The sequence below is a fragment of the Bombina bombina genome, chromosome 6, assembly GCF_027579735.1.
Source record: "Bombina bombina isolate aBomBom1 chromosome 6, aBomBom1.pri, whole genome shotgun sequence".
NCBI lineage: Eukaryota > Metazoa > Chordata > Amphibia > Anura > Bombinatoridae > Bombina > Bombina bombina.
The window spans coordinates 833,181,810-833,208,653 of NC_069504.1; positions in this window are offsets into that span (position 1 = coordinate 833,181,810).

Below are 26,844 nucleotides of genomic sequence, written 5' to 3' on the forward strand. Positions count from 1 at the left end.
CTGTTGCTGTCTCTTGTTTACATATCTTTTCTACACCCAGTACCACTGTTATGATTTTTTTCCGTATAGATGGTGGTTTCAACCAACAAAACAGTTATTTTAAATGATAAAGTAAAGATAAAGTAGCTATCTGTAAACAATTTCGCACTCCCTGGCATAGTTTCCATTGCTGCTGCAAAATGTAAAAACTGGTGGTAACACAAATCATCTCCATAGACTTTGATGGACATAATTGTTGTTACCACCAGTGTACAAAAGCAATGTAAACTAGTATATATAAAATATCTATTTATCTATCTACCTGTATATATCATAAAGATATATATTTTACAAAAAATAAATAATGATATATATATATATATATATATATATAGATATATGTATATACAGTATCTCACAAAAGTGAGTACACCCCTCACATTTTTGAAAATATTTTATTATATCTTTTCTTGTGACAACACTGAAGAAATGTCACTTTGCTGCAATGTAAAGTAGTGAGTGTACAGCCTGTATAACAGTGTAAACTTGCTGTCCCTTCAAAATAACTCAACACACAGCCATTAACGTGTAAACTGTTGGTAACAAAAGTGAGTACACCCCTAAGTGGAAATGTCCAAATTGGGCACAAAGTGTCAATATTTTGTGTGGCCACCATTATTTTACAGCATCGCCTTAAACCTTTTGGGCATGGAGTTCACCAGAGCTTCACAGGTTGCCATAGGAGTCCTCTTCCACTCCTCCATGACGACATCCCAGGCCTGGTGGATGTTAGAGACCTTGCGCTCCCCCACCTTCCATTTGAGGATGCCCTACAGATGCTCAATATAATTTAGGTCTGGAGACATGCTTGGCCAGTCTATCACCTTTACCCTCAGCTTATTTGGGGTCGTTATGATGTTGGAATACTGCTCTGCGGCCCAGACTCTGAAGGGAGGGGATCATGCTCTGTTTCAGTATGTCACAGTACATGTTGGCATTCATGGTTCCCTCCATGAACTGTAGTTCCCCAGTGCCGGCAGTACTCATGCAGGCCCAGACCATGACACTCCCACCACCATGCTTGACTGTATGCAAGACACGCTTGTCTTTATACTCCTCACCTGGTTGCCTCGACACATGCTTGACACCATCTGAACCAACTAAGTTTATCTTGGTCTCATCGGACCACAGGACATGGTTCCAGTAATCCATGTCCTTAGTCTGCTTATCTTCAGCAAACTGTTTGCGGACTTTCTTGTGCATCATCTTTAGCAGAGGCTTCCTTCTGGGACGACAGCCATGCAGACCAATTTGATGCAGTGTGCGGCGTATGGTCTGAGCACTGACAGGCTGACCCCCCACCCCTTCAACCTCTGCAGCAATGCTGGCAGCACTCATACGTCTATATCCCAAAGACAACCTCTGGATATGACGCTGAGCACGTGCACTCAACTTCTTTGGTCGACCATGGCGAGGCCTGTTCTGGGTGGAACCTGTCCTGTAAAACTATATGGTCTTGCCCACCATGTCGCAGCTCGGTTTCAGGGTCTTGGCAATCTTCCTATAGCCTAGGCCATCTTTATGTAGAGCAACTCTTTTTTTCAGATCCTCAGAGAGTTCTTTGCCATGAGGTGCCATGTTGAACTTCCAGTGACCAGTATGAGAGAGTGTGAGAGCTATATTACCACATTTAACACACCTACTCCCCATTCACACCTGAGACCTTTTAACACTAACGGGTCACATGACAACGGTGAGGGAAAATGGTTAATTGGGCCCAATTTGAACATTTCCACTTAGGGGTGTACTCACTTTTGTTGCCAACAGTTTAGACATTAATGGCTGTGTGTTGAGTTATTTTGAGGGGACAGCAAATTTACACTGTTATACAGGCTGTACACTCACTACTTTACATTGTAGCAAAGTGTCATTTCTTCAGTGTTGTCACATGAAAAGATATAATACAATATTTACAAAAATGTGAGTGGTGTACTCACTTTTTTGAGATACTGTATATATATATATATATATATATATATATATATATATATATATATATATATTTATTTGTTATTTAAACAAATAAAAATAAAAATTACATTTTCTTCTATGTGAAGAACATAGGAATTTAAAGTATTCATATTCAAAACACATTAAAAACATATTAAATGAAATAAAAATAATACTGGGGGGGGGCGTGGCCGGGCAGCATCCATGCTTAGACGCAAAAACGAATGGCTTCAACTATAATACAGATAAGCTGCCGAATATCTTACAATTGGAATGCCATCAAAGCCTGTGAAGAAACCTAGAGCATAAAAGAGACCTTGATGAGCAGTTTGATACAATATCAAGGGGATTACCTCAATTGGAGATTTGGGAAGCGGCCTATATCACCAAACCCGTTATGACCTGATCTGAAATAATGGCTTTGACTATAAAAGTAAAGGAAACATCAATCTTTGCCATATTGGAGGATCACTTTAAGAAGTTCCATTTACTGAAGGATCAGTGTTTTGGTGCCAATAGACCTTCCATGGCCATATGTGGTGAAGCCTTGCCAAGCACTATGATAAATCCCAACTCAAGGAACACATCTTCAAGGGGGCAGAACCTACAATTCCAGCTTCTAGCCCAGTGGTCGTGAGCGGTAGCTTGGAGAGGATGCCATCTGGAGCGGTCGCAGCTTTACCGGTCTCCTGCTCCCCCCATATGAGTGCAGTTCTTCCGGAAAATTTTTACCCACATGTCCTCAGACAGGCAACAATGGTGATAACTCATCAGGCTGAGAGTGTTACTCCCCCGCTAGCTTTGGAGCTATCCCTATCCAGCCTGAAAGCCTTTGAGTAGAGACTTGAGAAAACCATGTCTCACTATTTTTCATGGTGTCCCTACCTCATGACCGGATTCATATCAGTAAGGCCCTTTGAACTACCACCCAGAATAACTTTACTCCTACTTGAACCATTCTCATCTGCCCAAGATATCAAGCATGATATCAGGTACTGGAGATCGGTTAGCTGTGCTCTATCTGAATTATGAAAGAAATGTTTTGGGTTTCATGTCCCTTTAATATACTGCAATGTGAAATTCTTATTAAAGCCATTATAGTCTTATAGCACTCTCAGGCTGCCTGTAAATGTCCTTAATGTCATATAACAAATACTAAAGCTACCAGCTAATTACTTATGGCTAGACTACGAGTTTTGTGGTAAGCTGAAAAAGCAGCGTTAACAGGTCCTAACGCTGCTTTTTCACTACCGCTGCTATTACGAGTCTTGCAGGTTTAGGGGCCCCGCACACTTTTTTGGCCTTACCGCAAACCGGCTTACGCAAACCCTTTTTTTCTATGGGACTTCCATAGCGCCGGTATTACGCAGACTACCTGGGAGGCCAAAAAGTGAGCGGTACACCCTATACCTCCAAGATCCGTAATGCATTTTAAAGTCAGTAGTTATGAGTTTTACACTACAACGCCATAGCATAAAACTCATAACTAAAGTGCTAAAAAGTACACTAACACCCATAAACTACCTATTAACCCCTAAACTGAGGCCCTCCCGCTTTAAAAACACTATAATAAAATTTGTAACCCATGATCTGCCGCTCCGAACATTGCCGCCACTTTAATAAACATATTAATCCCTAAACTCCGGCCTTGCAAACACTATTAAAATATTATTAACCCCTAATCTGCTGCCCCTAACATCGCCGCCACCTACATCAGCCAATAGGATTTTTTCTAACTTAATTCCGATTGGCTGATTCTGCCGGCTTCTTTGAGGACATCTTGCCTCTTGGATGAAGACTTCTCCCGGTAAGTGCAGTGGAGGCTCCTCCATATGATCACAACCGCACGTGAGCCTCCTGGGAAAAAAAAGAAAAAAAGAAAGAAAATACATTTTTTTGGCTGAATAAATATAACTTCTCCAATAGCTTCTCCAAATTATATTTATTCTGCCAAAAAGGTTCCAGTCTACTGTTCAGTTTAGTAATAAATAAAAAAAAATAATCCTTTTATATACCTCTATACCTCTCTACCGCACGTGCGGTAGAGAGGTATAGCCTGCTATATCCCTTTGCACATGTTTTCTATGTGCCTGCTGCTCTGCCCATAACAGAGCCTATACCTTTGCTAATAGCACAATTTTCAGTGTGCGGTTGTGCCATTTCTATGGCTGGGCAGCAGGGGGAGCTCCCAAGGCTAGGAACTAACTACAAGTCCCATAATACATAGCCATTACTTAGCCAATGAGAGGGTGATCTGGTGCTCAGGGGAGGAGGGGCTGCAGACTTGCACACGTGTGGAACAAACACTGGCACTGCTAATCAAGGTATGTCTCTATCCTACTTTATCATCATATCTACTTAGGCAAAAACTCACTCCAGATCTTATTACAGCATAAAGATAGAGTGTAGACAGCAACAGCAGCAACTTAGCAAGTAGAGCAGTTCAGTGTAGCTGATCAGGGAGAATTACAGCAGTGAAGATTTCTAAGATGGAAAACGTTTTTACTACATTTGTGTTATGTATATTCTTTACTGATAAAAAAACGATTTTTCTTTATTTTACCAGATGTAAAATAAAAAAAAATTGTTATGCATCAGTAAAGAATATACATAGCAAATGTAGTAAAAACGTTTTTCATATTAGAAATCTTCACTGCTGTAATTCTTAAATGTTATGCACCACTGCCACCTGGTGGCTGCAAGTAATATAGCAAGCACTATAATGTGATTATGATTGTGTGTGAGGGTAATATATATATTATATATATGTGTGTGTGTGTGTGTGAATTGTGAAAAAAACTAGGCTAATATTTGACCACATAGGTATTTGATACATTTTGTAATATTTATATATATATATATATATATATATATATATATACACACACATATATTTATATATATATATATATATATATATATATATATATATATATATATATTATTTTTTAATATACAGTGTGTGTGTAATATATATATATTTATACAGTGGGGCAAAAAAGTATTTAGTCAGCCACCAATTGTGCAAGTTCTCCCACTTAAGAAGATGAGAGAGGCCTGTAATTTTCATCATAGGTATAACTATGAGAGACAAAATGTGGAAACAAATCCAGACAATCATATTGTCTGATTTGGAAAGAATTTATTTGCAAATTATGGTGGAAAATAAGTATTTGGTCAATATCAGAAGTTCATTTCAATACTTTGTTATATATCCTTTGTTGGCAATGACAGAGGTCAAACATTTTCTGTAAGTCTTTACAAGGTTGCCACACACTGTTGCTGGTATGTTGGCTCATTCCTGCATGCAGATCTCCTCTAGAGCAGTGATGTTTTGGGGCTGTCGCTGGGCAACACAGACTTTCAACTCCCTCCAAAGGTTTTCTATGGGGTTGAGATCTGAAGACTGGCTAGGCCACTCCAGGACCTTGAAATGCTTCTTACGAAGCCACTCCTTCGTTGCCCGGGCAGTGTGTTTGGGATCATTGTCATGCTGAAAGACCCAGCCACGTTTCATCTTCAATGCCCTTGCTGATTGAAGGAGGTTTGCACTCAAAATCTCACGATACATGGCCCCATTCATTCTTTCATGTACGTCCTGTTCCCTTTGCAGAGAAACAGCCCCAAAGCATGATGTTGCCACCCCCATGCTTCACAGTATTTATGGTTGCAACTCCTCATTCTCTCTCCTCCAAACACGATGAGTTGTGTTTCTACCAAACAGTTCTACTTTGGTTTCATCTGACCATATGACATTCTCCCAATCCACTTCTGGATCATCCAAATGCTCTCTAGCATACTTCAGATGGGCCCGGACATGTACTGGCTTAAGTAGGGGGACACGTCTGGCACTGCAGGATCTGAGTCCCTGGCAGTGTAGTGTGTTACTGATGGTAGCCTTTGTTACGTTGGTCCCAGCTCTCTGCAGGTCATTCACTAGGTTCGCCGTGTGGTTCTGGGATGTTTGCTCACCGTTCTTGTGATCATTTTTACCCCACAGGGTGAGATCTTGCGTGGAGCCCTAGATCTAGGGAGATTATCAGTGGTCTTGTATGTCTTCCATTTTCTAATTATTGCTCCCACAGTTGATTTCTTCACACCAAGCTGCTTGCCTATTGCAGATTCAGTCTTCCCAGGCTGGTGCAGGTCTACAATTTTGTTTCTGGTGTCCTTCGACAGCTCTTTGGTCTTCACCATAGTGGAGTTTGGAGTGTGACTGTTTGAGGTTGTAGACAGGTGTCTTTTATACGGATAACAAGTTCCATTAATACAGGTAATGAGTGGAGGACAGAGGAGCCTCTTAAAGAAGAAGATACAGGTCTGTGAGAGCCAGAAATCTTGCTTGTTTGTAGGTGACCAAATACTTATTGTCCACCATAATAGGCAAATAAATTATTTCCAAATCAGACAATGTGATTGTCTGGATTTGTTTCCACATTTTGTCTCTCATAGTTGAGGTATACCTATGATGAAAATTACAGGCCTCTCTCATCTTCTTAAGTGGGAGAACTTGCACAATGGGTGGCTGACTAAATACTTTTTTTGCCCCACTGTATATATATATATATATATATATATATATATATATATATATACAAACAAAGTGCACTCCAGATCCTCCTAGTACAGCAGCTTCGGGTGCTAACAAAAACACGATATATCCAATAACAGAAAGCACTCCAGAAGTCTTGTTAATTATATCACCTTTAATCGTGAACGTTTTCGGGCTACAAACAGCCCGTCCTCAAACTTACAAGGTTAGTAAAACACTTACCACCCCACTGTGTTATAGACCGCCACCAAGACAAGTGCGCCACGCTCTCCGCGGTGGATGCGCCGCCCCTAGCGAGTGACGTCATCGCCCGCGGCAATGTGCAAAGAACTAAAACAAAAACAAAAGGGCAAAAGACAACAGTAAGTATATGCGGGCATAAAAGCAAAAAACTGCTGGGCACTGTAGTAATACAATAATATGCAATTCAATAGATTCACAGGTAGATAAAACAAATATCGTTAAGACAAAAGCAACGGTTGTCATGGTAACCGATAAACAATAAGGCAACCTACAGCGTCTCCAGAAAGTATGTGACTATGGGGCTCCACAAAACAAACAGGAATACCAATCTGGTAAACAATACTTATATGTTAAACATTATTGTGTGGAGTGGAGTCACATAACCGTACATATAGGGAAAAGGGTGATCATATTAATTATTTCTAAACCTGAATAAATCATGGCTCTCATTAACTAACAGCAGTGACAAATGATCCTGGACTTCCCATGGCTCCGTAATGCAGATCTGGAAGCAGGTCATAGAAACACCTGCCAATCAAGCTGTGTATTCAGACCATAAGGAACTAGTGTGTTTAGTTCGAAAGTCCATTTCGCTTCTCTTTGTAGCAGTAATCGGTTTCTGTCGCCCCCTCTGGATAGTGGGGGTACATGGTCTATGATCGTATATTTCAGATCCATGATGCTGTGATGATGTTCCAGAAAATGTCTGGCCACTGGTTGCTCAGACACACCTTTGTTAAGTGCCAGCTTGATTGCAGATCTGTGGTTTGCCATCCGGGTGCGTAAGTCATCACTAGTTTTTCCCACATAATAAAGCCCACAAATACAGTGCAAAAGGTACACTATATAAGTGGTAGTGCATGTCAATCGAAATTTGTGTTTATAAATTTTTCGTTTATGTGGATGGGTAAAACTTGATCCAGTGATTAACCCCCCACAGGTTGTACAACCTAGACATCGGAATACCCCAGGTTTTTTAATGTCAAGCCATGTTGAAGACTTGTAGCTACTAATAGGGTCAGTTTTGATAAGCCAGTCCCGTAGAGACCTAGATCTCTTGTAACCCACTCTTGGGGGATCAACCTTATACAAAGGTAATGATCTGTCTGTCTTAACAATGTCCCAATGTTTATTTAGTATGTCCCTTAAGGGGCCTTTATCGCCAGTAAATGTTGTGATGAAAGTCATCCTATTATCCACCTGTTTGGATGTGCAGGTGCTGTCCTGACAAACCTGGGCACGTTGTTCACTAAGTAATTGATCTGGATAGCTCCTGGCTTCAAATCGTTGCATCATCTCAGTGAGTTGCTCCTCTCTTTTTTCTTTTTCAGAGTTATTTCTCACCACCCGAAGCAGTTGAAATTTGGGCAGTGCTCTCTTTAGAGGGGGAGGATGACAACTGGTGTAATGTAGCAAGGAGTTTCTATCCGTCTCCTTTCTATATAAGGTGGACTGGATCCTGCCATTACTGATGTATAGTCTTACATCTAAAAAATCAATCTGTCTTTTGCTGGTAGTCATTTTGAACTTCAATGCCGAATTGGCTCCATTAAGTTCCTGAAACCATTCATCCAAACTGGCTGCTGTGCCAGACCAGATCAGGAACAGGTCATCTATATAACGCTTAAAAAAGCGAATGTTCTTGACCTTGAATAACTCTGTGTCAAATTCTTCGAAGTGGGCCATGAATAAATTGGCGTACGATGGGGCCATGTTAGACCCCATCGCCGTACCCTTCAGCTGTAGAAAAAAAGATTGTTCAAAGCGAAAGTAATTGGTGGTTAAACAAAATTCCAATAATTGCCCAATTACCTCAGGAGGAGGTCCGATGTATGGAAATCTGTATAGATGAAATAAAACAGCAAGTAACCCCTCATCGTGGGGGATTACAGTATATAGGCTGGTCACATCTAATGTAACCAGCCATATATCCTCATCCACCTCCCCAAATTGCTTGAGCATCTCCAGTAGTGCCATGGAGTCCCTCAAATATGATGGTGTATGGTATACCAGTGGTTGCAGGAATTTGTCCACTAGAGTGGCTATAGGCTGTTGTATGGACCCTATAGAAGATACAATGGGCCTACCAGGAGGAGGTGAAATCCCCTTGTGTATTTTGGGGAGAGTGTACAGGACTGGGGTCCTTGGGTATGGAACCACCAAATAAAGGTAGGTATCCTTATTGATGAAGCCTTGTTCATATATCAGTTTGACATACGTGTCAAGTTGTTTCTTGAATAACTGTGTGGGGTCATGTGGAAGCGGTCTGTACGTATCACCATCTGCAAGCTGTGATAAAATCTCTGTCCTATAGTCCTTATAGTTTAGGATAACCACTGCCCCACCTTTGTCAGCTTCACGTATAATTAGATCTTTGTTCTCAGCAAGGTTTTTTAAGGTTTTCCAATCATCTTTCGAAAAATTGTTAAATGTCTCCTTCTGTTGTAATGATAATGAGTGACTCACATCCTCTTGTAATCGTTGCGTAAAGGTGTTTATACTAGCGTTGCCAAAATGAGGAGTATAGGTGGATTTTTTCTTTAATTGACTTTGGTCAGTCTCAGTTTCTCCAAATTTTTCTTTCAAAGATAGTAATTTCTGAAATTTCTTGGTATCAATATAGAAATCAAAAGGGTCAGTTCTGCTTCCAGATCTGCATTACGGAGCCATGGGGAGTCCAGGATCATTTGTCACTGCTGTTAGTTAATGAGAGCCATGATTTATTCAGGTTTAGAAATAATTAATATGATCTCCCTTTTCCCTATATGTCCGGTTATGTGACTCCACTCCACACAATAATGTTTAACATATAAGTATTGTTTACCAGATTGGTATTCCTGTTTGTTTTGTGGAGCCCCATAGTCACATACTTTCTGGAGACGCTGTAGGTTGCCTTATTGTTTATCGGTTACCATGACAACCGTTGCTTTTGTCTTAACGATATTTGTTTTATCTACCTGTGAATCTATTGAATTGCATATTATTGTATTACTACAGGGCCAGCAGTTTTTTGCTTTTATGCCCGCATATACTTACTGTTGTCTTTTGCCCTTTTGTTTTTGTTTTAGTTCTTTGCACGTTGCCGCGGGCGATGACGTCACTCGCTAGGGGCGGCGCATCCACCGCGGAGAGCGTGGCGCACTTGTCTTGGTGGCGGTCTATAACACAGTGGGGTGGTAAGTGTTTTACTAACCTTGTAAGTTTGAGGACGGGCTGTTTGTAGCCCGAAAACGTTCACGATTAAAGGTGATATAATTAACAAGACTTCTGGAGTGCTTTCTGTTATTGGATATATATATATATATATTATTTTTTTTACATAATTGGTCCGTAAACCCCCATTTGAATAACCCACCAGCCGCCACTGGGTAAGTGAATCTTCGGGGGTTAGTGTTAGGATTTTTTTAAGGGTGTATTGGGTGGGTTTATTTTTTAGATATAAATTTAGTTGTTTTTTTCCCCGTAGTATTAGGATTTTTTAATTTTGTAATTAAGGTTTTTAATTTTTAGTTTATTTTAGTTTTTTAAAATGGTAATGTTTATTTATAGTTTAAGCTTAGTGTTTATTTAAGGTTTATTTATAGTTTAAGCTTAGTTTTTTTCATTTCACTGGTACGTTTTTATTTATTTTAATGTAGTTATATTTTAACTTTAATTTAAAGTTAGGGGGTGTTAGGTTTAGGGGTTAATAGTTTAATTTAGTGTGTCGCAATGTAAGGGGCCGGTGTTTTAGGGGTTAATATGTTTAGTTTAGTATTTGCGATGTGAAGGGGGCGCGGATTATGGGATGAATAGGTTTATTGTAGTGTTGGCAATGTGGCGGTCAGCAGTTTGGGGGTTAATAAGTTTATTTTAGTAGTCGCGATGTGGGGGCCGGCAATTTAGGGGTTAATAGGTTTATTTTAGTAGTCGTGATGTGGGAGGCGGCAGTTTGGGGGTTAATAACTTTATTTAGTGCCGGCAATGTCAGCGGCGACGGTTTAGGGGTTAATAACTTTATTTAGTGTTGGTGATGTCGGGGGTGGCGAATTAGGGGTATTTAGACTAGGAGTTTATGTTAGGTTGTTAGATTTATACAAACTTTCTTGTCTCCATAGACATCAATGGGGATTCCGCAATCGCAAGTGTTAGTTTTTTCTAACACTTTTTCTCCATTGATGTCTATGGGTGTAAGGATTCCGCTTCATGTTTTACCTATGCCTTTCCCATTCACCTTATGTATGGATTCCGCTCCATGTTTTACCTATGCCTTACCCATTCACCTGACTTCAGCCTTACCTGTACTTAAGGCATCAGCTGACTGCAGACAGGTGCTTAATTATTAAGTTTCTAGACTAGCTCTGAAGCGTGTCTGTTTTCCACTTGCTGTGTGTTTTTTCTGAAAACAAACCAGTCTGCTTTTCTTCCAATTTCTGAATCATCTACTATCATCTCACTGTACTCACCAGTTCCAGTACACCTTTCACCTGGAACTCCAAGGCAACTGAAGCTTTCAACTCATTAAAAAACTCCTTCTGCTCAGCTCCAATACTTCAATTTCCTGACCCTTCTCTCCAATTCATTTTGGAGGTGGATTCCTCCGATTATGCCCTTGGAGCTGTCCTCTCGCAAAGACTCAGTATATCCCAACCACTACATCCAGTAGCTTTCTATTCCAAAATTCTTTCTGCACCTGAGATGAACTATGCTGTTGGAGAAAAGGAACTCCTGGCGATAAAACGTGCCTTTGAACATTGGAGGCATCTCCTGGAGGGCACCGTCTTACCAATAATCATCTACACGGATCACCGTAATCTCGAGTTCCTACAGAGGAATAAAACTCTCTGTAGTCGACAGGTAAGATGGAGCCTATACTTCAGCAGGTTTAACTATCAAATCATCTACAGGCCCGGCTCTAAAAATGGAAAGGCGGACGCACTTTCTAGGAAAGACCCTAGACCTCCAAACACTCAGGAATCTACTTCTATCATTCCCCCAGATAGATTTTTGGGTCTACTGTCCACTTTCAAGACGCAACTTCAAACAGCTTTACGGTCAGATCCTCAGCTACCTCAACTCCGACTATCTCGTAGAAACAACCTCTACTATCATGGGACTCTCTTGTATGTCCCCGAGATTCTTAGACCTGCTCTAATTAAACAACATCATGATCCACCTCTCCTTGGACATCCAGGTATTATGAAAACAAAGGAACTTCTCAGCAGATCCTACTGGTGGCCAAATTTGGAAACATCTGTGAAAAACTATATCTCAAACTGCTCCATCTGCATTACTTCCAAAAAGGAAAGGGCCAAGCCATATGGACATCTTCTTCCAATTCAAATACCTGATAGACCTTGGTTACATCTCGGCATGGACTTCATAGTTGAATTACCTGTGAGTTCAGGTTTCAACACCATTCTTGTTGTCACAGACATCCTGACCAAAATGGCTCATTTTATCCCTTTTAACAAACTTCCCACTTCCAGTGAGACAGCACAACTCTTCTTAAATTCGATTGTCAGATACCACGGAATTCCTTCCATCATAACAACTGATAGAGGTACTCAGTTTACCTCGAAGTTCTGGAAAAGTCTTTCTGCTCAACTGAAAATTGATCATCGCCTAAGTACTGCCTTCCATCCACAAACAAATGGCCAAACAGAGAAATCAAATCAATGGCTAGAGCAGTATCTACGCTGTTATTGCTCTTATCAGCAAAATGAATGGTCACAATACCTATATCTGGCCGAATTTGCCTACAATAACTCGCTTAATTCATCCACCAAAGTTTCACCCTTCTTTGCAAACTATGCTTTTTATCCACATTTCTCCCTGGAACAAACGGATAACCCAATTTCTCCTTCTGTAGATGATCTACTACAGAAGCTCGCTGAAAACTTCCACTTCCTAAAAACAAATATTCAACAGGCTCAGACCTCACAGAAGAAATACTACGATTTACGCAGACGACCATCACCATTTTATGCCATAGGCGATAAAGTTTGGCTTTCGACAAAAAACATCAAAATCCCTGTTCCCAGTAAAAAACTAGCAGGATTATATATCGGACCGTTCACTATCACTCACGTTGTTAACCCAAATGCAGTTACTCTGGACCTTCCTAGTTCTATACCCATCCATCCTACTTTTCATGTGTCCCTTCTTAAACCAGCTTCAGATGTTCCTTCAGTGAAAACCATTTTACCACCTGTACCTGTACCCCTAGATCCGGACACTTATGAAATTCAAGACCTCCTGGATTCCAGACGGCATAAAGGTGTCTTACAATATCTGGTCAGATGGAAAGGCTACTCACCTGATGATGACACTTGGGAGCCTTATACCAATATAGATGCACCTAGACTCATCTCTCGTTTCCACAGACGATATCCCCTTAGACCTAAACATCAAGCTGAGGATCGGCTTGCTTGAAGGGGGGCGTATGTAAGGATTCCGCTTCATGTTTTACCTATGCCTTTCCCATTCACCTTATGTATGGATTCCGCTCCATGTTTTACCTATGCCTTTCCCATTCACCTGACTTCAGACTTACCTGTACTTAAGGCATCAGCTGACTGCAGACAGGTGCTTAATTATTAAGTTTCTAGACTAGCTCTGAAGCGTGTCTGTTTTCCACTTGCTGTGTGTTTTTTCTGAAAACAAACCAGTCTGCTTTTCTTCCAATTTCTGAATCAGCTACTACCTTGGGATTACTTATTCTTTACTGCCGGTTCATATGCACATTTTGCCTACAGAAAGTTTTACAGAGGCGAGTTTTTCTTTTTAGCTTGCACGCTACAACAGAGACTTGTTTCATACTGCAGTGTGTTTGCTGCCTTCTCCCTCTGAGTTGCTATCTCATCTGAGCCACCGAAGCGTTTCTCACACACCGGACTTCAACCTCTCTTCCACTGCAACACAGTGCAACTCATCTACAAACAACCTCCCACGGACTAAGTACAAGGACATCTAAGAATTAATTCCGCTTCTATTACACACCATCCGGTGACTGGGGGTAAGCACTGTAGTTACTTTAAGCTGTGCTGTACAAATAAACCTTGAACTTTGCTTTTCCCTGCTGCTCTACTGACCGCAAGACTATCAGCACATGTGTATACCGTTCTGTGACAAACTAACTAATAGTGTCTAAAACTGAGAGTTACACTTCACACTGAACTGTTATATCTTACTCCAGCACTAATAGCAACACTACCTGCTTTCTGGAACTCTGCTTTTCTTTATCAAGATTTATCATACTGGGAGCTAGCTGAACTCTAAAGATTGCTACTAAGAAATTGATTTATTTTTTATATTTCTTCTGATCCAGCCTTTGTTTATGTCTATACTATTGCTGTGACATTCAACAGCATATGTGATTTACATCATTCGTTGCCAGACAAGTTTCTGATCTGCAATTCAATTACTTGAGAATAACAACTTCACTGAAAGCAGCTTGGTCTATGCTGTTCAATAGTCCATTTGACAAAAGTGATACAAATCATTTATTTTGCATACTCTGCAGTTGTGATCCATCCTCACTCTCTACTAAATCCTTACAATGGGGGAGTCAGGACTTGGCTTTTGTGCGGTATGGAGCTTAAACAGATAACAGATGTATGCCTGGTATGTACCAGTAATTAAGAAATAATGAGTATTGGGTCTAGTCAGTCCCTTAAAGTTTGGCACCGTGAGCCTTCAGATGTGATTTTTTAAAAGCTACATATTTTACCACAGTGACCCCCTGCTAGTGAATGGAGATTGTTAGCAAAGCTGAGTTCAGACTTAGAGTTCTGAATGGCAAAAGGGGCAATGGAAACGTGTTATTGATTGACACTAGTTTGCAACAAAGCTTTATTAACAAAGAATATAATAATTGCACATGAACTGAGGACACGTATCTGGCAAAGGAGTGTGGAGGCAGGATACTCATCTGTCATAGGAACTTCAGAACACAGGACACTTGACTGGCACAGAAGCTAAGGTTGGAACATAGGTCTGGGGTTGGATACCTTGAATATAAATCTAGAACTAGATACTTGGAACATTAGACTTGGGCAGGGCACTTGGAACAGACAGAGACAGTTACCTTTGAAACATGGCTGAGACAGTCATCTCTGGAACACGGCTGAGACATGTACCTCTGGAGCAAGGCTGATATTGGTACCTCTGAAACAAGGTTGAGACTGGTTCCTCTGGAGCAAGGCTGAAATACTTGTTTCAGAGGTACCAGCTAAAACAGGCAGTTCTGAAGAAGGCTCATGGATACTGGGTACCAGGCACACTACATAAACAGCAGACAGCAGAATCATCAGGGATAGTCAAGGTTAGAACCAGACAGGCAGTAACACCAACAATTCAGAAAGCAAAAGCAAAGAATACAGACAAAGATCAGGTACAAAATTTGTCCACATAAACAACAAAGCAGAAGGGAAGTTTAGAGCAGTAGTCAGGTTTCCAGGATTCCAGGCAGAAGTCAAAACTGGAATTTTAAGATAATTATCAGGAGGCTTCCTAAACACCGTTAGATAAGGGAGTAGCTAACGAAGCAGGTTTATATACCCTGTGATTAACTGCAAACTACTTCCAACTGGCAGGTAGGTGTAGCCAGAGATCAAGCAACCGATATCAATAAGTCTCCTGTAAACAGCTTGATTCAAAGCCCTAAAGTGGCTCAGATAAAATGCACAAGGATGGGAGTCAGAAACAGGAAGGATATAGTTCAAATACCCATTGGGGAGAACTACACCTCAGTATTCCAAGATTTTTTTTTTTCTTTCAGGCACACATGTAACACCCCCTTACACAAATGTACCCCTAATGTGATCACACATCACAAAAAAACCCTTAAAATTTAAATGCACACCAATCCATGTCCTCCCTGATAACTCCCTACAAATTAAATCCATGCAAAGACCACACCCATTTGTAAACTCCCTCTAAAAGTGAAGTCCTTTCTATCAAAAACTTTCCCAACATCTAATCTTCAAATATTAAAATTATATCATTCTGAAAGAAAAAAATATATATAAGTTCTTACCTTATCTAGAAGCCTGTTTTTTCCTTGCAACAGTTTGGCCCTTGTTTGAGATTCCCCCCTATTTACAGAGAATTTTAGTAGCACTGATTGTTAAATCTGATTAAGTAATCAGGATTGTGATGTTCTCATTGTAAAAACTTGGAACTGCCACTCTTCTGAATCAGTGACTAACCTATAAGAATTATGTGTGAGGAGGCTTACTTTATACAGTTTTGCTTGGTTACATTTGATTAACCATCTACAGCCAGTTCGTGATCTACAATCAGCGCTTGATCTACACCAGATCCTGAGCTACAGTCAGTGCATGATCTACAGTCAGTTCCTGAGCTACAGTCAGTGCATGATCTAAAGCCAGTTCTTGAACTACAGTCAGTGCATGATCTACAGCCAGTTAATGAGCTACAGTCAGTGCATGATCTAAAGCCAGTTCCTGAGCTACAGTCAGTGCATGATCTACAGCCAGTTGCTGAGCTACAGTCAGTGCATGATCTAAAGCCAGTTCATGAGCTACAGTCAGTGCATGATCTACAGCCAGTTCCTGAGCTACAGTCAGTGCATGATCTACTGCCAGTTCCTGAGCTATAGTCAGTGCATGAACTATAGCCAGTTCCTGATCTACAATCAGTGCATGATCTATAGCCAGTTCCTGTGCTACAGTCAGTCCATAATCTACAACTAGTTCCTGTGCTACAGTCAGTGCATGATCTACAGCCAGTTCCTCGTCTACAGTCAGTCCATGATCTAGAACCAGTTCCTCTGCAAGTCAAACTTTCATGGGTCAGAAAGAGCATGGAATTTTAAGACACACTTAATTTTACTTCCATTATCACATTTACTTTGAGTTCTTTGTATCTTTTGTTGCAAAGCATACATAGGTAGGCTTAGGAGCAGAAATGCACTACTGGGAGCTAGCTGGTGCCTCTGATTCCTCTTATCATTGGCTACCCAGATATGTTCATCTAGGTCCCAGAAGTGCATTGCTGGTCTGGAACTGAATTTAACTATGTGTTGGCAAGGGTTAACATACAGTGGGGCACAAAAGTAATTAGTCAACCACCAATTGTGCAAGTTCTCCCACTTAAGAAGATGAGTGAGGCCTGTAATTTTCATCATAGGTATACCTCAACGATGAGAGACAAAATGTGGAAACAAATCCAGACAATCACATTGTCTGATTTGGAAAGAATTTATTTGCATATTATGGTGGAAAATAAGTATTTGGTCACCTACAAACAAGCAAGATTTCTGGCTCTCACAGACCTGTATCTTCTTCTTTAAGATGCTCCTCTGTCCTCCACTCATTACCTGTATTAATGGCACCTGTTTGAACTTGTTATCAGTATAAAAGACACCTGTCCACAACCTCAAACAGTCACACTCCAAACTCCACTATGGTGAAGACCAAAGAGCTGTCGAAGGACACCAGAAACAAAATTGTAGACCTGCACCAGCCTGGGAAGACTGAATCTGCAATAGGCAAGCAGCTTGGTGTGAAGAAATCAACTGTGGGAGCAATAATTAGAAAATGGAAGACATACAAGACCACTTATAATCCCCCTAGATCTAGGGCTCCACGCAAGATCTCACCCTGTGGGGTAAAAATGATCACAAGAACGGTGAGCAAACATCCCAGAACCACACGGGGGGACCTAATGAATGACCTGCAGAGAGCTGGGACCAACGTAACAAAGGCTACCATCAGTAACACATTATGCTGCCAGGGACTCAGATCCTGCAGTGCCAGACGTGTCCCTCTGCTTAAGCCAGTACATGTCCGGGCCCATCTGAAGTATGCTAGAGAGCATTTGTATGATCCAGAAGCGGATTGGGAGAATGTCATATGGTCAGATGAAACCAAAGTAGAACTGTTTGGTAGAAACACAACTCATCGTGTTTGGAGGAGAGAGAATGCTGAGTTGCAACCATAACTACTGTGAAGCATGGGGGTGGCAACATCATGCTTTGGGGCTGTTACTCTGCAAAGGGAACAGGACGTACATGAAAGAATGAATGGGGCCATGTATCGTGAGATTTTGAGTGCAAACCTCCTTCCATCAGCAAGGGCATTGAAGATGAAACGTGGCTGGGTCTTTCAGCATGACAATGATCCCAAACACACAGCCTGGGCAACGAAGGAGTGGCTTCGTAAGAAGCATTTCAAGGTCCTGGAGTGGCCTAGCCAGTCTTCAGATCTCAACCCCATAGAAAACCTTTGGAGGGAGTTAAAAGTCTGTGTTGCCCAGCGACAGCCCCAAAACATCACTGCTCTAGAGGAGATCTGCATGCAGGAATAGGCCAACATACCAGCAACAGTGTGTGACAACCTTGTGAAGACTTACAGAAAACGTTTGACCTCTGTCATTGCCAACAAAGGATATATAACAAAGTATTGAGATGAACTTTTGATATTAACCAAATACTTATTTTCCACCATAATTTGCAAATAAATTATTTCCAAATCAGACAATGTGATTGTCTGGATTTGTCTCTCATAGTTGAGGTATACCTATGATGAAAATTACAGGCCTCTCTCATCTTGCACAATTGGTGGCGGACTAAATACTTTTTTGCCCCACTGTAGTTACATGCAAGCAATATTGCAATAATACAATGTTCTTACACATTAGGACATTTTTTAATGCTCATTTATAAATGCTTGTCTTTTATACTCACTTGAATTGTTAAATGATAGGTCTAATGAGGTTATCTCTAATTTAAAGCAGACCAAGTAAAATGGTCCACATTTTACCAATCTCATAGCATTGGAAATATAATTAAGGGTGGAATGTGATTTAACTGTTTTGTCTCAAGATTTGCTGAATGTAAATTTTTGGAGTACAGTGATACATCAGGCAGCCAAATGTAACAGTGTGGTTGGCCTAGATGAATCGGCTAAAGTTCCGGAAGTTTAACGACAATTGGTTGATTAGAAAATCTGTGTGGTTTTGGATAGAAACTTATGAAATTCATAAAGAACTCAGACATCTTTTGGTTGATGGGGTGGTACACAAGTTTATAGACATAGACATTTTTGAATATCTGTATACATCGCTGTTCGATCACCTCCCAAATAAATATAATTCTATACAAGTGGAGACCTAAAGTGTTGCATCACTCTTTTGAATATTTGTCCCAAAGGCTAGATGTCCTCTTACAGCGTATTGTCTTCTGAGCTATCTACATGACACAAAACACCAGTAAACATTCTGACTTGAATGGGATAACAGTCTATATCACTGCACAGTGTTTTCCATTGTTGAACTCTGTGTACTGCCAGCTTCTTTTTCAATAGTCACATCCTTTTTTAGGCAGTATTTTAACAATATGTTATTAGACCTGCTGGATTTTTCTTAACACATGATTTTCTTTATTTAGGTTTTGTTTTTATCTCCAGAGATGTTGGATTCCTATAGGGACCAATCTTGCCCCCTCCTTTTCCAAACTTTTTGTGGGTTGGTGGGAGATGTTCTAAAATTTTGGAAACCCCCCTCAAATATTGTATGTTTCATAGATAAATTCATCATCTGAAAGGTAAGTTAGGAACATGCTTTGATTGTTTCAAATACTTTTAATATCAGGGTAGGTCTTAAAGAGATATAAAACAGTCTGTTTCATTGTTGTAAAAAAGCACTAAACAGTGGGTTATACTTAACAGAAATCATTGCAATATGTATGTCATCATTTTTAATAGGATTGTACCTTTAATTTCTTTTTTTAACTCGTGTGCAGAATCCATTAATTCCTGTCACAGCCCCACAAAGGGTATGTGGTCTCTATAGAAAGTTAAAGGAGTAGCATTTCTTTGAATTGGTTGCTAGGAGACACCCGCACTATCTCCAATTTGTTTCTTGCCTATTTTCAGTGCTGCACAAATTATCTGACAGTAGAAGTTTTAGGATGGTATCTCCCTTATCTCAATAATAGCAGTGGCTACACTGAGAATTTCTTAGTGCTCATTTTGAAAGAAAACAAGTAAGATGTTTGCTGTTTTTAAAACAATCAGTCTTTGGGGCCAAATTATCAAGCTCCGAATAGAGCTTGAAGTCCCTGTTTCCGCGCAAGCCTTCAGGCTCGCCGGAAACAGCAGTTATGAAGCAGCGGTCTAAAGATCGCTGCTCCATAACTTGCCTGCTTGCTCTGAGACTGTGGACATCAATCCACCGATCCTATACGATCAGGCTGTTTGACACCCCTGCTAGCGGCCGATTGGCTGCCAATCGACAGTTTATGCTGTCGGCATTTATCGATGTGCAGCGGACATGATACGTTAAATCGTATCATGTCCGCTCGCACTTTCATAAATTGGCTCCTTTATGTAGACTTTGATTTAAAGGGTTATGAAACCCAAAAATGTCATTTTGCTATTCAAACAGAGTTTAAGATTTTTAAGATATTTCCAATTTACTTCTATAATCAAATCTGGTAGGTGTCTGGAGTCCTACATGGCAGGGAATAATGCTGCCATCTAGTGCTCATGCAAATGTTTAACATTCTTGCAACTGCTGTCCTGTAGTGCTCCAGATACGTGCACGCTCCTGAGCTGACATCCCTGCTTTTCAACAAAAGAACAAAGAAAATTTGATAAAAGAAGTAAATGAGAAAGTTGTTTAAAATTGCATGCTCTATCTGAATCATGAAAGAAAACATTTGTGTTTTGTGTCCCTTTAACATATTTTTTTAACTAAAGGAGCAATATTTCAAATCCCTTTTGAATTCACAATTAAAGGGACACTGAACCCAAATTTTTTCTTTCGTGATTCAGATAGAGCATGCAATTTTAAGCAACTTTCTAATTTACTCCTATTATCAATTTTCTTCAATCTCTTGCTATCTTTCTTTGAAAAAGAAGGCATCTAAGCTTTTTTGTTAGGTTCAGGACTCTGGATAGCAATTTTTTTATTGGTGGATGAATTTATCCACCAATCAGCAAGGACAACCCAGGTTGTTCACCAAAAATGGGCCGGCATCTAAACTTACATTCTTGCATTTCAAATAAAGATACCAAGAGAATGAAGAAAATTTGATAATAGGAGTAAATTAGAAAGATGCTTAAAATTTCATGCTCTATCTGAATTACGAAATACATTTTTTGGGTTCAGTGTCCCTTTAATCGTTTGGCTGTACCACCAAGAGATGATATTGTAATTGGTGAGGCCGAATCTATGATGTAGTAAAACATTTTTCGCCACCTGAAGAGTTCCCATTCTCTCTATTGTCCATAGGCTGTGGTGAAGAGAACGTTTGTGAGATCGAAACCAACTGCTCTGAATAGGATAAATATTTAAAAGAATCTAAGCCGATATACTTTAATTTGAAAAAAATTATGTATCCTAGAATTTATTTTAAATCAAATTGGTACAGAAATTTATATCACTTTTACAGCACAGTGATTATAAATCAAAAAGAAGATTTGAGTGAGTAACCTTTGTTGATAATTAACGTGAACAGTATGAGAATTTATGTAAAATCATTCACCAAAAAAATTCCTCTGTTATCTGCCGATGATAAAATAATTGAACTGATATAACAAGTTTTCAGAAGGAAAAAAAAAAACAATTGTAAACATTGTTACACCTACACAATAAAGTATGGTGTTTGGTGCAAAGCTTGTGAAAATGTGATGGTTGTAAAGAACTTTCGTTTTAAAGGGACAGTAAACAGCTTGGGCTAGATTACAAGTGGAGTGGTATTTAGCTCTTCTGCTCGAGCGTAAACACCGCTGGAATAAAGCTTTTACGCGTTAGCGTGCGTATTACACGTTGAAAGTAAATTGTTTGTGCGAGAGCGAAACCCGATGCACACAAACTTCAGGGCTTCAGATATTGTGACCGTATTGACTTCTTCTCCTCATAGACTTTAATGGAGCTGAATTTACATTGGGTGAGCCAGTGAAAAGAGGCATATATGTGCAGCCACCAATCAGCTAGCTCCCAGTAGTGCACTGCTGCTTGTAAGCCTACCTAGGTATGGTTTTCAACAAAGGATACCAAGAGAACAAAACAAATAATATAGTAGAAGTAAGTTGCAGAGTTGTGTAAAATTGCATGCTCTATCTGAATCATGAAAGAAAAAATTGGGTTTCATATCCCTTTAATGCAGCTGAAATTGTTTTATCTCACCCTCTACTTTTGATGGATAGTGCAGGGAATGATGAGTTAAGTGTTGTGCTTGAGGGCAATCCAAAATACCACTGTGTCATTTAGTATAATTTATAGAAAACAATGATTACTATTAGTATAGCACAGAACTGCATAAAGAAGTCCACTGTTTGCAAACTATTGGCTTAGCACCCTCGGGTTAGCACTCAAGCAATATCCAGCAAGAATTTCATTTTGCGCACCAATAAAAGCCCGTTATGTGAAGGATTTAGGACACCTGTGCTGCCCAATATGCAAATGTTAGCGCACCAATAGAAGAACTATTAGATTGTGCTTGAGTGATGTTAAAGGGACATTAAAACCAAAATATTTCTTTCATTATTCAGATAGAGAATACAATTTTAAAAATATTTTCCAATTTGCTTCTATTATCAAATTTGCTTCCTTCTCATGATATTCTTTGTTGAAGAGATACCTAGGTAGGTAGCGTACACGTGCCTGAAGCACTACATGCTGCCATCTAGTAATCCTCCTAATGTATAACTGCTGCCATATTGTGCTGCAGACACGAGCACACTTCTGATCTTACATCCTTGCTTTTCAACAAAGGATAACAAGAAAACTAAGAAAATTTGATAACAGAAGTAAATTGGAAAGTTGTTTTAAATTGTGTGCTCTAACTGAATCATGAAAGAAAAAAATTTGGGGGTTTTATGTCCCTTTAACGCACAATAGCGCCTACATTTTTTGCACTCCACTTGTAATCGAGGTCATGATCACTAAAATGCCCCAAAACAAGGAGAGAAAATGAGAAAGATAAAGAAAAGAAAGGGCAGCACAAAGTGTGATGTAAAAAAATGAGACAAAGATAAATCATTTCAGAACTTTTTCCACCTTTAATGTGACCTATAAACTGTACAACTCAATTGAAAAACAAACTGAAATATTTTAGGTAAAGGGAAATAAAAATAAAAAACTAAAATAATATGGTTGCATAAGTGTGAACACCCTTAAACTAATACAGGTGGCCCTCGTTTTACAACGGTTCAATTTACACCGTTTCAGAATAACAACCTTTTTTTCCAGTCATGTGACTGCTATTGAAAAGCATTGAGAAGCAGTGCATTTATTAAAATAGCCAGTAGGTGGAGCTGTCCGCTGGTGTTGCAGCAAAGCCAAGCAAGCTGAAATTAATCAGTTTAACCAGACCTGAGCTATCGAGCAGATTTTAAAGGAACAAGATCTTCCTGTCTATAAATCAGTCCAGATTGGAATGCATAGAAAGAACTGTTTACAGAAAAATGCAAGTGAAGTCTGTGTGATTATTTTATTAGGTTTATAATGCTGTTTAGCAAATGTTTTTGTTCATTTAACTTAGTTTAATTATATATTCTGTGTTGTGTGAATATTTTATTAGGTTTATAATGCTGTTTAGCATTTAAAGTCTTCATTTCAAAGCTTTAAAAATAATGTATTAGGTGTTACTTATGACAATTTTGAGAGGGGCCTGGAACCTATCTCCCTCACTTCCCATTGACTTACATTATAAACTGGGTTTCAATTTACAATGGTTTCGATTTACAACCATTCCTTTTGGAACCTAACCCCAGCGTAAACTGAGGGCTACCTGTACTTTATTGAAGCACCTTTTGATTTTATTACAGCACTCAGTCTTTTTGGGTATGAGTTTTTCAGCATGGCACATCTTGACTTGGCAAGATTTGCCCACTCTTCTTTGCAAAAACACTCTAAATCTGTCAGAATGCGAGGGCATCTCCTATGCACAGCCCTCTTCAGATCATCCCACAGATTTTGAATTGGATTCAGGTCTGGGCTCTGGCTGGGCCATCCCAAAACTTTAATCTTCTTCTGGTGAAGCCATTCCTTTGTTGATTTGGATGTATGCTTTGGGTCGTTGTCATGCTGAAAGATGAAGTTCCTCTTCATGTTCAGCTTTCTAGAAGAAGCCTGAAGGTTTTGTGCCAATATTGTCTGGTATTTGGAACTGTTCATTATTACCTCTACCTTGACTAAGGCCCCAGTTCCAGCTGAAGAAAAACAGCCCCAAAGCATGATGCTGACACCACCATGCTTCACTGTGGGTATGGTGTTCTTTTGGTGATATGCAGTGTTGTTTTTGCGCCAAACATATCTTTTGGAATTATGGCCAAAAAGTTAAACTTTGGTTTCATCTGACCAGAACACCTTTTGCAACATGCTTTTGGGAAACTTCAGATGTGTTTTTGCAAAATGTAGCCGGGCTTGGATGGTTTTTTTTGTAAGAAAAGGCTTCCATCTTGCCACTCTACCCCACAGCCCAGACATATGAAGAATATGGGCGATTGTTGTCACATGTACCACACAGCCAGTACTTGCCAGATATTCCTGCAGCTCCTTTAATGTTGCTGTAGGCCTCTTGGCAGTCTCCCAGACCAGTTTTTTTCTCGTCTTTTCATCAATTTTGGAGGGACATCCAGTTCTTGGTAATGTCACTGTTGCACCATATTTTCTTCACTTGATGATGACTGTCTTCACTGTGTTTATTTATTTTGGGGGGATTTGGTGGGTTTTACTGTTAGGGGGGAACTTAGAATTTTTTGTAACTGCAAAAAAGCTGTTTAACTTAGGGCAATGCCCTACAAAAAACCCTTTTAAGGGCTATTGGTAGTTCAGCATTAGATTAGGGGGTGTTTTTCTTTTTTTTCTTTTGTTGGTGCGCAAAATGAAATTCTTGCTGGATATTGCTTGAGTGCTAACCCGAGGGTGCTAAGCCAATAGTTTGCAAACAGTGGACTTCTTTATGCAGTTCTGTGCTATACTAATAGTAATCATTGTTTTCTATAAATTATACTAAATGACACAGTGGTATTTTGGATTGCCCTCAAGCACAACACTTAACTCATCATTCCCTGCACTATCCATCAAAAGTAGAGGGTGAGATAAAACAATTTCAGCTGCATTAAAGGGATATGAAACCCAAATTTTTCTTTCATGATTCAGATAGAGCATGCAATTTTACACAACTCTGCAACTTACTTCTACTATATTATTTGTTTTGTTCTCTTGGTATCCTTTGTTGAAAACCATACCTAGGTAGGCTTACAAGCAGCAGTGCACTACTGGGAGCTAGCTGATTGGTGGCTGCACATATATGCCTCTTTTCACTGGCTCACCCAATGTAAATTCTGCTCCATTAAAGTCTATGAGGAGAAGAAGTCAATACGGTCACAATATCTGAAGCCCTGAAGTTTGTGTGCATCGGGTTTTGCTCTCGCACAAACAATTTACTTTCAACGTGTAATACGAACGCTAACACGTAAAAGCTTTATTCCAGCGGTGTTTACACTCGAGCAGAAGAGCTAAATACCACTCCACTTGTAATCTAGCCCAAGCTGTTTACTGTCCCTTTAAAACGAAAGTTCTTTACAACCATCACATTTTCACAAGCTTTGCACCAAACACCATACTTTATTGTGTAGGTGTAACAATGTTTACAATTGTTTTTTTTTTTTCCTTCTGAAAACTTGTTATATCAGTTCAATTATTTTATCATCGGCAGATAACAGAGGAATTTTTTTGGTGAATGATTTTACATAAATTCTCATACTGTTCACGTTAATTATCAACAAAGGTTACTCACTCAAATCTTCTTTTTGATTTATAATCACTGTGCTGTAAAAGTGATATTCTACTCAGGATATAAATTTCTGTACCAATTTGATTTAAAAAAAATTCTAGGATACATAATTTTTTTCAAATTAAAGTATATCGGCTTAGATTCTTTTAAATATTTATCCTATTCAGAGCAGTTGGTTTCGATCTCACAAACGTTCTCTTCACCACAGCCTATGGACAATAGAGAGAATTGGAACTCTTCAGGTGACGAAAAATGTTTTACTACATCATAGATTCGGCCTCACCAATTACAATATCATCTCTTGGTGGTTCAGCCAAACGATTAAAGGGACACTGAACCCAAAAAATGTATTTCGTAATTCAGATAGAGCATGAAATTTTAAGCATCTTTCTAATTTACTCCTATTATCAAATTTTCTTCATTCTCTTGGTATCTTTATTTGAAATGCAAGAATGTAAGTTTAGATGCCGGCCCATTTTTGGTGAACAACCTGGGTTGTCCTTGCTGATTGGTGGATAAATTCATCCACCAATAAACAAAATTCTATCCAGAGTCCTGAACCTAAAAAAAAAGCTTAGATGCCTTCTTTTTCAAAGAAAGATAGCAAGAGATTGAAGAAAAATTGATAATAGGAGTAAATTAGAAAGTTGCTTAAAATTGCATGCTCTATCTCAGAGCTTTCCAAACTTTTCATGTTGGTGACACACTTTGTAGACCTACATCATTTCGCGACACAGTAATTCAGTTGTACTAGCAAACAGGAGGTTAAACTAACTTGTTTTAAGAGATACGGACACATATATATATTTATATAATAATGAAATGTATTTACAAGTAACAGTAAGTATGTACAAGAATTAAAAAAAGTTTAATATCACCAATAGCTACTTACTATTTTAATGGGATGTATGAGGTTGATGGATTGAACACAGCTTCGGAATATTTGGTGTAATATTAGATAAAGACACTCGCATTTCATCATCAAGCATTTTTAAGCTTCCACTTCCTATCCATATATCAAGAGCAGGAGCAGCAATGCACTACTGGGAGCTAGCTGCAAAAAACCCCCACTGACTTCAGCTCAGCATTTAAGCTGCCACCCTCAGAGCTCGGTGAGTCCGATTGACTACTTCCCGCGCTGCAAACACACTGCTGTATCACTCACTGACTACACATGCAGTCACGAGCCAATTAAGCAGACTACACGTGCAGTCAGGAGCCAATGTGCTGCCAATGGGAATAGTTTCAGTTCCAACTGAGCTGCGCCAATAGGTTAAGATGATCTGTGTCCCCCTAGGTATCAATC